This window comes from Babylonia areolata, chromosome 27 (genome assembly GCF_041734735.1).
Source record: "Babylonia areolata isolate BAREFJ2019XMU chromosome 27, ASM4173473v1, whole genome shotgun sequence".
NCBI lineage: Eukaryota > Metazoa > Mollusca > Gastropoda > Neogastropoda > Buccinidae > Babylonia > Babylonia areolata.
Window position 1 is genome coordinate 896,270 of NC_134902.1, and position 14,645 is coordinate 910,914.

Genomic DNA, 14,645 nt, shown 5'->3' on the forward strand with positions numbered 1-14,645 from the left:
AACAATATGTGCGTGTGAGCGCATGTGCATGTGTACATGTGTATGCGTGCGTGCGTGCGTGCGTGTCGTTTTTTATTTGTATAAAAAGATCACCATCATACAGAGAGAGAGAAAAAAGGAACAAAGGGGGCGACAGACAGACAGACAGACGAACCAACACAAATAGGAACGCTGACAAGTTCCCCATCTTTCAGCGCTGAACATCCTCTCCAAGATACCACCACGATACCACCAGCACGACCATCCTTATGTTCCCCCAGGTCTGTGTTCCCATAGGTCTGGTCCTGTTCACTTATGTCTATGTTCCCCAAGGTCTATGTTCCAGTTTCCTCAGGTCTATGTTCCCAAGATCAATATACTTGTTCCCTCAGGTCTATGTTCCCTAGGTCTATGTTCCTGTTCCCTCAGGACTATGTTCCCTAGGTCTCTGTTCCTGTTCCCTCAGGTCTATGTTCCCTAGGTCTATGTTCCTGTTCCCTCAGGTCTATGTTCCTCCATGTCTATGTTCTCCTAGGTCCACATTCCTGTTTCCTCAGGTCTACGACCCCCCAGGCCTATGTTCCCTTAGATCTATGTTCCTGTTTTCTCAGGTCTAAGCTCCCTCAGGTCTATACGCTCCCCCAGGTCTATGTTCACCCATAATCTGTGTTTCCGAGGTCTATGTTCCCTCGGGACGAAGCTCCAGGTCGCTACAAATTTATTATTCAGACAGCATGAAACTGAATACTGCCGTTTAGATCTTATTCAACGACCCCCCTGTGTGTGTGTGTGTGTGTGTGTCTGTGTCTGTGTCTGTGTGTATGTATGTGTGTTGTGGTGTGTGTGTGTGTGTGTGTGTGTGTGTGTGTGTGAGAGAGAGAGAGAGAGCATATGCGCGCAAGAGAAAAATTGAGATTCTAGCTCTGTTTTACCTGATAAATGATTGCTGCAGCACTTAACCTGTCATATTATTCTTCACACCAACGGGCGCAACCGCCGAGTGGTTAAAGCTGAGGGTCCCAGGTTCGAATCACGGTAACGGTGCCTGGTGGGTAACGTGTGGAGATTCTTCCGATCTCCCAGGTCAACATATGTGCAGACCTACTTGTGCCTGAACCCCCTTCGCGTGTATGCGCAAGCAGAAGATCAAATACGCACGTTCAAGATCCTGTGATCGATGTCAGCGTTCGGTGGGTAATGGAAACAAAAACATACCCAGCATGCACACCCCCTAAAACGGAGTATGGCTGCCTACATGGCGAGGTAAAAACGATAAAAGCCCAATTGTGTACATACAAGTGAACGTGGAAGTTGCAGCCCACAAACGAAGAAGATTCTTCACACCCTGCTTTATTTCTGCAAATTAGGAGACGTTATTGCTTTTCGGAATTAATTCTATCAGTTAAATCATCGTTTCCTCTTTTTTTTGCCAAATTAATGTGGGTCATGTTTAATTTTTCAGTTTAGATTTTTCGATGACAATTTACTATTGAGGACAAATAAGTTCTCTTTTTATTCCTTGTACACGAGTTGTTGTTTTTTAGTTGTTTTTGTTGTTGTTGAGGTTTTTTTTGTTTTTTGTTGTTGTTTTTGTTGTTGTTGTTTTTTGTTTAAACCTGCCACAAGCAATTCATTATCTGGGATTTTTTTCTGTCAGAACTTTATTTTTTCTGGTGGAGTATTTGATTTATTTTTCAACTTTTTTACTGGCAATATAATATACTTCTCAATGATTTCGTCCACCAAACCACGGCCCGTAGACTGATTTAAACGACGTTTGGGGGAATAGAAACCACCATCAAGAGTCAGTCCTTATGGCAAACAGTGCTGTTCACTCCAGTTGAGGTTAACAATGGATGTCCAAAACATGTGGCTGCTAGCAGAGGAAAGGTGCTTCTTTTTTCTGAGTTCAGTACCCTAGGCAGAGGGTATCTGGAGCCACATCTTATGGAGAAGCTGGCAATGTCATATTTGCTTGATGAAAGTTTAAACAAATATCTTCGATCTCAATGACGACAATGTCATCAACAAAACTAACAGGTTTGAATTTCAGTCTTCTACCAAGGATGACCACAAGCTGCAATCACTTTGCGATAAATTGAATTAAATGGGATCCCTAAAGAACCATCAGATGGATGTTGGGTGCAGAGGTCCCTACAGAACCATCAAAACCTGTTGGGTGTAGAGGTCCATACAGAACCATCAGATGGATGTTGGATGTAGAGGTCCCAACAGAACCATCAGATAGATGTTGGAAGTAGAGATCCCTAAAGAACCTGTTGGGTGCAGAGGTCCATACAGAACCATCAAAACCTGTTGGATGTAGAGGTCCCTACAGAACCATCAGATGGATGTTGTGTGCAGAAATCCATACAGAACCATCAAAACCTGTTGGATATAGAGGTCCCTAAAGAACCATCAAAACCTGTTGGATGTAGAGGTCCCTACAGAACCATCAGATGGATGTTGTGTGCAGAAATCCATACAGAACTATCAAAACCTGTTGGATGTAGAGATCCCTACGAACCATCAAAACCTGTTGGATGTAGAGGTCCGTACAGAACTATCAAAACCTGTTGGATGTAGAGGTCCGTACAGAACTATCAAAACCTGTTGGATGTAGAGGTCCCTACAGAACTATCAAAACCTGTTGGATGTAGAGGTCCGTACAGAACTATCAAAACCTGTTGGATGTAGAGGTCCCTAAGGAACCATCAAAACCTGTTGGATGTAGAGGTCCCTACAGAACCATCAAAACCTGTTGGATGTAGAGGTCCCTAAGGAACCATCAAAACCTGTTGGATGTAGAGGTCCCCAAAGAACCATCAAAACCTGTTGGGTGTAGAGATCCCTAAGGAACCATCAAAACCTATTGTATGAAGATATCCCTACGAACCATCAAAACCTGTCGGATGAAGAGATCCCTATGAACCATCAAAACCTGTCGGATGAAGAGATCCCTATGAACCATCAAAACCTGTCGGATGAAGAGATCCCTGTGAACCATCAAAACCTGGTAGATGAAGAGATCCCTACGAACCATCAAAACCTGTCGGATGAAGAGATCTCTATGAACCATCAAAACCTGTTAGATGAAGAGATCCCTATGAACCATCAAAACCTGTCGGACGAAGAGATCCCTATGAACCATCAAAACCTTTTAGATGAAGAGATCCCTAAGAACCATAAAAACCTGTTGGATGAAGACATCCCTGCAACAGAGATCCCTGAGAACCATCAAAATCTGTTGGATGCAGAGGTCCCTACAGCAGAGATCGCTAATAACCATCAAAACCTGCTAGATGAAGAGATCCTAAGAACTATCAAAACCTGTTGGATGCAGAGGTCCCTAAATCCATTGTTTTGTTTTCGTTTTTGTTGCTTATTGTCTAGCCGATCGCACAGGGCCAAATCAGGACTGACGTACCATACAAATACTAAAGCGTGTCAACATAAAACTGTCACATTTACAAAAAACAAACACACAGTAAGACAAACCCACAAAGCACAGTTCATGACACAGTGTCCGAACCATTTAGCTCCTCATGGCAAATAAAATGAGGCCACGCTGAGGACACCAGCCATTCCGCTTAATTTATCGTCACTAGATTACAAAAAAAATCGTAAAAAAAAGAGAAAAAACATTACTTCAAAACCAAACAAAAATACATGAAAAATCCATACAGGCAAATAACACTGCACAATGGGCTGCTAGTGCCCATCCCAGTGTTTACATCTCACTACCCAATCGCCGGAGTGAAACAGCATAGATAGTACATCATAGACTGCAGAAAAGAGACAGCGAGTCAAGGCTTGTTTGAAAAAAGCAAGGGGAATGGACTGGAAAGGCAACACTGAAGGATGAAAAAAGCAGAAACAAAAAGAGTGATAGAAAACAGGAAATTTCTAGCACAGAATTTTCAGAAGGCGGGGATGCTATTTATACTGAAAAAAAATCAGCATCCCCATGGCGGACCTAAAACCATTAGAAGCTGTCTGATGAAGAGGTGGCAAAACTGTATACAGAGCACAGACAAGGTGAGACAACAGACTGGAGTCCATCAAGTTTTAAATGCACATAGCATGAGACCATAATACCATGTGTTCCAAAAACAAGACAATGTTGATATCAATGGACTGTGCCGACACGTGGTTGTGTGAATGTTCCTCTTGCACTGTGATAATTGGGACAATTCAATATTTGCTACTGATGACAATATCCACAAGAGTCATCAATACATAACGCTCTCTATGGTCGGACCTTCCCACTTCTGTCCGCCCATAAGGACATATGTTCACCGTTTCAGGCTGACTGTATGGATCCATCGTGCCTCTACGCCCATATTTCATGGGACTGTTGTTCACTGATTACAATGTGCCTCTACGCCCATATTTCATGGGACTGTTGTTCACTGATTACAATGTGCCTCTACGCCCATATTTCATGGGACTGTTGTTCACTGATTACAATGTGCCTCTACGCCCATATTTTATGGGACTGTTGTTCACTGATTACAATGTGCCTCTAGGCCCTTATTTCATGGGACTGTTCACTGATTACAAAGTGCCTCTAGGCCCTTATTTCATGGGACTGTTGTTCACTGATTACAAAGTGCCTCTAGGCCCTTATTTCATGGGACTGTTGTTCACTGATTACAAAATGTCTCTAGGCCTTATCTCAGGGACTGTTGCACACTGATTACAAAGTGTCTCTCAGCCCTTATCTCAGGGGCTGTTGCACGCTGATTTCAAAGTGTCTCTTGGCCCTTATCTTAAGGGACTATTACTCTCTGATTACAAAATGCCGCTATGCCCTTATCTCTTTGGACTGTTGCTCATTGATTACAAACTTAAATATGCGAAAAATATCCTCGAAGTGCCCCTTTAACCTTGTCCCATTGAAATCATGCACGTACACTTTTATTGCTAAAAATCCCCATGTGAGTCAATATGACAGCAACATCATGAAAAGGACAAAGGTTGTCAAATGAATTTGTATACATGTAAACCCATGACGCATCAAATCTGTGGCACATCAGACCAAGGACTTATTGAAATATCCCTGTGTGTGTGTGTGTGTGCGTGTGTGTGTGTGTGTGTGTGTGTGTGTGTATGTGTGTGTGTGTTCTCAGGGAGTGTGTGTGTGTGTGTGTCTGTGCCTGTCTGCATGTGTGTGTGTGTGTGTGTGTGTGTGTGTGTGTGTGTGTGTGTGTGTGTGTGTCTCTGTGCGTGTCTGTGTGTGTATTTTAATACTCCAACACATGAAAATGAAATATTGCCTAAATTTATTGTTCATGGGGGAAGGAAAAGCCGAAGAAAAATCTAAACAAAGCATCAATGTAAAATCAGAGAAACAATGCAATACGTCTTCGAAGTGATTTGTTCCTCTGACATGATTTTATTCAAAGTGATGATGAAAACAGTTCACATGTGGAATAATAGTTCTACAGAAAAAAATGAATGCATCACATACAAACACTACACATAAAAGAACACCCACATTAAGCAAACGCCACACATAACGGTCATAACTCACATCAAGCATCATACATAAAACTACATATAACAAGGACATCACTCACATCGAGCATCAGACACTAACACTACATATAACAACATAACTCACATCAAGCATCGGACACTAACACCACACATAACAAGGACATAACTCACATCAAGCATCAGACACTAACACCACACATAACAAGGACATCACTCACATCAAGCATCAGACACTAACACCACACATAACAAGGACATAACACATCAAGCATCAGACACTAACACTACATATAACAACATAACTCACATCAAGCATCAGACACTAACACCACACATAACAAGGACATCACTCACATCAAGCATCAGACACTAACACCACACATAACAAGGACATCACTCACATCAAGCATCAGACACTAACACTACACATAACAAGGACATAACACATCAAGCATCAGACACTAACACTACATATAACAAGGACATCACTCACGTCAAGCATCAGACACTAACACTACACATAACAAGGACATAACACATCAAGCATCAGACACTAACACTACATATAACAACATAACTCACATCAAGCATCAGACACTAACACCACACATAACAAGGACATAACTCACATCAAGCATCAGACACTAACACCACACATAACAAGGACATCACTCACATCAAGCATCAGACACTAACACTACACATAACAAGGACATAACACATCAAGCATCAGACACTAACACTACATATAACAAGGACATCACTCACGTCAAGCATCAGACACTAACACTACACATAACAAGGACATAACACATCAAGCATCAGACACTAACACTACACATAACAAGGACATAACACATCAAGCATCAGACACTAACACTACACATAACAAGGACATCACTTACATCAAACATCAGACACAAACGCCACACATATGGACATTACTCACATCAAGCATCAGACACTAATACTACACATACCGACATCACTCACATCAAGCATCAGACACTAACACCACACATAACAACGACATCACTCACGTCAAGCATCAGACACTAACACTACACATAACAAGGACATAACACATCAAGCATCAGACACTAACACCACACATAACAAGGACATCACTCACATCAAGCATCAGACACTAACACTACACATAACAAGGACATAACACATCAAGCATCAGACACTAACACCACATATAACAAGGACATCACTCACATCAAGCATCAGACACTAACACCACACATAACAACGACATCACTCACATCAAGCATCAGACACTAACACTACACATAACAAGGACATCACTCACATCAAGCATCAGACACTAACACTACACATAACAACGACATCACTCACATCAAGCATCAGACACTAACACCACACATAACAAAGACATCACTCACATCAAGCATCAGACACTAACACTACACATAACAACGACATCACTCACATCAAGCATCAGACACTAACACTACATATAACAAGGACATCACTCACATCAAGCATCAGACACTAACACCACACATAACAAGGACATCACTCACATCAAGCATCAGACACTAACACTACACATAACAACGACATCACTCAAATCAAGCATCAGACACTAACACCACACATAACAAAGACATCACTCACATCAAGCATCAGACACTAACACCACACATAACAAAGACATCACTCACATCAAGCATCAGACACTAACACCACACATAACAACGACATCACTCACATCAAGCATCATACATAACACTACATATAACAAGGACATAACTCACATCACGCATCAGACACTAACACTACATATAACAAAGTCATCACTCACATCAAGCATCAGACACTAACACTACACATAACAAAGACATCACTCACATCAAGCATCAGACACTAACACAACATATAACAAGGACATAACTCACATCATGCATCAGACACTAACACTACATATAACAAAAACATCACTCACATCAAGCATCAGACACTAACACTACATATAACAACGACATCACTCACATCAAGCATCAGACACTAATACTACATATAGCAACGACATAACTCGCATCAAGCATCAGACACTAACACTACATATAACAAGGACACCACTTACATCAAACATCAGACACAAACGCCACACATATGGACATTACTCACATCAAGCATTAGACACAAACAGTACACATAACAAGGGCATAACCTACATCAAACATAACACACAAATATTACACATGATAAGAACATCACCCACATCAACTGATCAAGCATAAGACAAAAGTATCTAGTCATTCATGTGAAATCACCCTCCTTTTGGCAACAGTAAACACCAGCTTAATCTATTCCTCATTGTAACACTCATAGTTCAAAGTGAATAACCTCAATGACTCAAATTGATATCCAAACTGAAAACTACATTTGATCAGAGAATAGCATGCACACATTTACATTATAGAAATAGAGAAAATGGTGCATTAAAGCCATGACATATATAACAAGGCCAGTCAACATTTTACAAAGCAATCACTCATGCAATAACACAATGTCTCGTAACCATGCAAGATGAAATGATTTTGTATGGGCTACTTAAACAATGTGACAGTTACTGAAACGATCCTGTATCCCTATACAATGTGACTGAAACGATCCTGTATCCCTATACAATGTGACTTTCTGTGAAACGATCCTGTATCCCTATACAATGTGACTGAAACGATCCTGTATCCCTATACAATGTGACTGAAACGATCCTGTATCCCTATACAATGTGAAACGATCCTGTATCCCTATACAATGTGACTGAAACGATCCTGTATCCCTATACAATGTGAAACGATCCTGTATCCCTATACAATGTGTCAGTGAAACGATCCTGCATCCCTATACAATGTGACTGAAACGATCCTGTATCCCTATACAATGTGACTGAAACGATCCTGTATCCCTATACAATGTGACTGAAACGATCCTGTATCCCTATACAATGTGACTTTCTGTGAAACGATCCTGTATCCCTATACAATGTGACTGAAACGATCCTGTATCCCTATACAATGTGACTATTTGTGAAACGATCCTGTATCCCTATACAATGTGAAACGATCCTGTATCCCTATACAATGTGACTGAAACGATCCTGTATTCCTATACAATGTGAAACGATCCTGTATCCCTATACAATGTGTCAGTGAAACGATCCTGCATCCCTATACAATGTGACTGAAACGATCCTGTATCCCTATACAATGTGACTGAAACGATCCTGTATCCCTATACAATGTGACTGAAACGATCCTGTATCCCTATACAATGTGACTATTTGTGAAACGATCCTGTATCCCTATACAATGTGACTGTGAAACGATCCTGTATCCCTATACAATGTGACTGTGAAACGATTCTGTATCCCTATACAATGTGACTGTGAAACGATCATTTATCCCTATAGAATGTGACTATTTGTGAAATGATCCTGTATCCCTATACAATGTGACTGTGAAACGATCCTGTATCCCTATACAATGTGACTGTGAAACGATCTTCTATCCCTATACAATGTGACTTTCTGTGAAACGATTCTGTATCCCTATACAATGTGACTGTCTGTGCAACAATCCTGTATCCCTATACAATGTGACTGTGAAACGATCCTTTATCCCCATAGAATGTGACTGTCTGTGCAACAATCCTGTATCCCTATACAATGTGACTGTCTGTGAAACAATCCTGTATCCCTATACAATGTAAATGTCTGTGAAACGATTCTGTATCCCTATACAATGTGACTGTGAAACGATCATTTATCCCTATACAATGTGACTGTGAAACGATCATTTATCCCTATAGAATGTGACTATTTGTGAAATGATCCTGTATCCCTATACAATGTGACTGTGAAACGATCCTGTATCCCTATACAATGTGACTGTGAAACGATCTTCTATCCCTATACAATGTGACTTTCTGTGAAACGATTCTGTATCCCTATACAATGTGACTGTCTGTGCAACAATCCTGTATCCCTATACAATGTGACTGTGAAACGATCCTTTATCCCTATAGAATGTGACTGTCTGTGCAACAATCCTGTATCCCTATACAATGTGACTGTCTGTCAAACAATCCTGTATCCCTATACAATGTAAATGTCTGTGGACCGATGCTGTGTGAGCTCCAAACACAATCTGACTACCAGTGAAACGACCCTGCATGAGCTGCTTATACAATGACTACCGTTGAAACGATCCTCAATGAGCTGTCCATTCAATCTGTCAGAGAAAGGATCCTCAGCCCATTCAATCTGTCAGAGAAAGGATCCTCTATGAGCTGTCCATTCAATCTGTCAGAGAAAGGATCCTCAGCCCATTCAATCTGTCAGAGAAAGGATCCTCAGCCCATTCAATCTGTCAGAGAAAGGATCCTCTATCAGCTGTCCATTCAATCTGTCAGAGAAAGGATCCTCAGCCCATTCAATCTGTCAGAGAAAGGAGCCTCAGCCCATTCAATCTGTCAGAGAAAGGAGCCTCAGCCCATTCAATCTGTCAGAGAAAGGAGCCTCAGCCCATTCAATCTGTCAGAGAAAGGAGCCTCAGCCCATTCAATCTGTCAGTGAAACGATCCTCTATGAGCTGCCTGCACAATCTGTCAGCAAAACAATCCTCCATGATCTCCCTGTATTATGTCACTTGTGTCAGTCCAACTCACTGTTCAACGCTTCAGTAAGTCAGCATGTTGGGCCCATGTCTACTGTGGACCCATCTGTGCCTCGTTATCATCCGATCACAGTTCCTTGATTACTTCAAAAAGACCTTACCGTGGACAGACAACCTTGATGACTTCAAAAGGACTTGTTTTTGCCCCTATTCTTGCTACTGTTTTCCCGATACTGCCTTTCGATTTGTATAGAACTGTGTGTACTTTAGGTACAGGGAGGTAATTGGAACATTCTCCTTTTAGCCCCAGTATGTTGGATACCACAACTTTTGCAGATCCTAGTTCTCCTGTTGTGCTTTGCGTTTTTCCTTTGTAAATAACCACATCCTCCTTTCCTAGGTAGCCACACACATATATATTGTCGACAGATCGTATTCCAATATTCTCGAATGTAGTGTACATTGTATCTTCCTGGGTAGACAACATTTTTTATACCTGTATTTTTCGCTATTCTCTAATTGGCATGTGTATTCGCTACTTCAGCCTCTGTTGTTGTTTTTTTGTGAATGTCTATGCTTGTTTGTGTCTATCTACGTCTTTGTTCAACTCTGCACCCGTATATGCATGGCTTTTGTTTGTATCTATGCTTGTTTTCTATCTACCTTTTTTGCCTGTGTGCTTGTGCTGCAAGGTAGCAAAAACGATGTGGCAAAAAAATTGGGTCTTAATGAAGTGGCCAAGGACAATTTGGAGGTTAAAAATCGAGGTCAACCAGCACCCATTGTCCTTATATCACTCCCGTGATTTCCCGGTGAAGACCTCTCTAAGCAGAGGTAAGTCATGAACACTATGTGTATCACACCCTGTAAAAACAACTCTGCCTCTTTCCCTCCAGTAGTGCCAAAGGCAGATCTGGGACTGCTTTCTGGTCTGCAGGTTTATTTACACACATTGCTTCTGTGTTTGGTGGATGGGCCAGGTCTACCCGAGACTGACAGCCTTGTTCTAGGGCATTTGTTTCTCTTTCAGTTTTTAGTGGGTCCACATATTTTGGTCAACTGAAGTCCTTAGCCTGCATTCTACTGTCTCCTGACTGGTCCATGACTGTCTGAAGAGCTGGGTCTGAGAAGTCTTCAAGGTTTATAAGCATGTAGACAATTATCTGCCAACATTACGAACTCTTCAGACTTCTGTAGTCGGTGACTTCCACTGTCACAGTAAAGCTTTCAAATTAACTGGGGCATTCTCCTTCATCTGCCGTCAGATAACCTCAAAATCATCCGCTTCTTCTACGTCCAGCTTCTGTTGGAAAATAATGATCCCATTCCAGTGTGGTACTGACTCGAAATGTCATCTGGTTGACGTCAAACAACACAAAATGTGGATCCAAATGTCTCAGTGATTAATTCATACTGCTGCCTTCACTTTACAAAAGTCCAGCCTGTCCTCTGAAGACACCCAACTACAGCCTCACCTGCTTTGCCACGTAGTAAAGGAACCAGCTGCCCATGTGGTAGGACTCCACTTGTGTCCTCTGGAGATCATGTAATTTGACACGTGGAAAATGGATGGGACCAGTCGCCTATGTACATTCCACGTGTGTCCTCTGGAGATCACGTGATTTGACACGTGGGAAAGGGATGGGACCAGTCGCCTATGTACATTCCACGTGTGTCCTCTGGAGATCACATGATTTGGCACGTGGAAAAGGGATGGGACCAGTCGCTTATGTACATTCCACGTGTGTCCTCTGGAGATCACGATTTGGCACGTGGAAAAGGAATGGGACCAGTCGCCTATGTACATTCCTCGTGTGTCCTCTGGAGATCACGTGATTTGACACGTGGAAAAGGAATGGGACCAGTCGCCTATGTACATTCCACGTGTGTCCTCTGGAGATCACATGATTTGGCACGTGGAAAAGGAATGGGACCAGTCGCCTATGTACATTCCACGTGTGTCCTCTGGAGATCACGTGATTTGACACGTGGAAAAGGAATGGGACCAGTCGCCTATGTACATTCCACGTGTGTCCTCTGGAGATCATGTGATTTGACACGTGGAAAAGGGATGGGACCAGTCGCCTATGTACATTCCACGTGTGTCCTCTGGAGATCATGTGATTTGACACGTGGAAAAGGAATGGGACCAGTCGCCTATGTACATTCCACGTGTGTCCTCTGGAGATCACGTGATTTGGCACGTGGAAAAGGGATGGGACCAGTCGCCTATGTACATTCCACGTGTGTCCTCTGGAGATCATGTGATTTGACACGTGGGAAAGGGATGAGCTGCCCATGCACTGGGATTCCACTTGCAAACAGTGAAGTCTGCTGTAGTAAAAAAGGTGGCCATGTCGCCACCTTCCCTGAAATGGGGAAAATTTGGACCTTTGTGTCCTGATCCTACTTCTGGCGCTGTTTTTGATCTTGGTTACTGTTTCACTTCCATCTATTCCATCTCCGTCTGTTGACTTCAGGTATACTCTGACAAAAGGTTTCCCTCTCCGTCCTCTCTCTATGTGCTTTGTGTTCACTTTGCGTTTCCTCTCAGCAGCTCATCTCTTTCCTGCTTTTGCAAGCTGAGGAACTTTTCTTTCATAATATACATTGTTGATTCAGGAGACAAAATTGTGTAAAAATGACAGCTCAAATCTGATGATCTCTAAAGATGAGTAAAGAAATGAATAAGTATCACTTCAATTAAAAAAAAAAATTCCCACAGAAAGTATCCCTAGTCTGCAGACCAGATAAACAGTTTTGATAAACTGGGACAAATAGGAAAACCGAAGTAAAGATAAAAGTTACAGCCATTATGTGTGGGCATGTATCACTAGACGTCAACAATCAGTGTCAGATTTAACCAAATAAGCATATTGTATTATTAGCCAATAAACTACAAATATATTCACTATTGTCACAGCACTGATCCGATGGCGTTATAACAGTCAACATATTCAATGAGACAGCTGAACAGATGGCATTATCACAGGAGGAGTCAAGACATCAAATGAGACAGCTGAACTGATAGCATTATCACAGGAGGAGTCAACATATTAAATGAGACAGCTGAACAGATGGCATTATAGTCAACATATTCAATGAGACAGCTGAACAGATGGCATTATCACAGGAGGAGTCAACATATTAAATGAGACAGCTGAACAGATGGCATTATAGTCAACATATTCAATGAGACAGCTGAACAGATGGCATTATCACAGGAGGAGTCAGCACATCAAATGTGACAACTGAACAGATGACGTCTTCAAAGGATGAGTCAATATATTCAATGTGACAACTGAACAGATGACGTCCTCAAAGGATGAGTCAATATATTCAATGTGACAACTGAACAGATGAGGTCCTCACAGGATGAGTCAATATATTCAATATGACAACTGAACAGATGACGTCCTCACAGGATGAGTCAATATATTCAATGTGACAACTGAACAGATGACGTCCTCACAGGATGAGTCAATATATTCAATGTGACAACTGAACAGATGACGTCTTCAAAGGTTGACTCAATATATTCAATGTGACAACTGAACAGATGACGTCCTCAAAGGATGAGTCAATATATTCAATGTGACAACTGAACAGATGAGGTCCTCAAAGGATGAGTCAATATATTCAATGTGACAACTGAACAGATGACGTCCTCACAGGATGAGTCAATATATTCAATGTGACAACTGAACAGATGACGTCCTCACAGGATGAGTCAATATATTCAATGTGACAACTGAACAGATGACGTCCTCACAGGATGAGTCAATATATTCAATGTGACAACTGAACAGATGACGTCCTCAAAGGATGAGTCAATATATTTAATGTGACAACTGAACAGATGAGGTCCTCAAAGGATGAGTCAATATATTCAATGTGACAACTGAATAGATGACGTCCTCACAGGATGAGTCAATATATTCAATGTGACAACTGAACAGATGACGTCTTCAAAGGTTGAGTCAATATATTCAATGTGACAACTGAACAGATGACGTCCTCAAAGGATGAGTCAATATATTCAATGCGACAACTGAACAGATGAGGTCCTCAAAGGATGAGTCAATATATTCAATGTGACAACTGAACAGATGACGTCTTCAAAGGTTGAGTCAATATATTCAATGTGACAACTGAACAGATGACGTCCTCAAAGGATGAGTCAATATATTCTATGTGACAACTGAACAGATGACGTCCTCAAAGGATGAGTCAATACATTCAATGTGACAACTGAACAGATGACGTCCTCACAGGTTGAGTTAATATATTCACTGTGACAACTGAAAACATGGCGTCCTCAGGATGAGTCAGTATATTCAATTTGACAACTGAACAGATGACATAACCACAGGATGATCACCTGTGGAGGCAGGACAAGTACGATGTCAGTTAACTTTGGAGGCAGGACAAGCATGATGTCAGTTAACTGTGAAGGCAGGACAAGCATGATGTCAGTTAACTGTGAAGGCAGGACAAGTACGATGTCAGTTC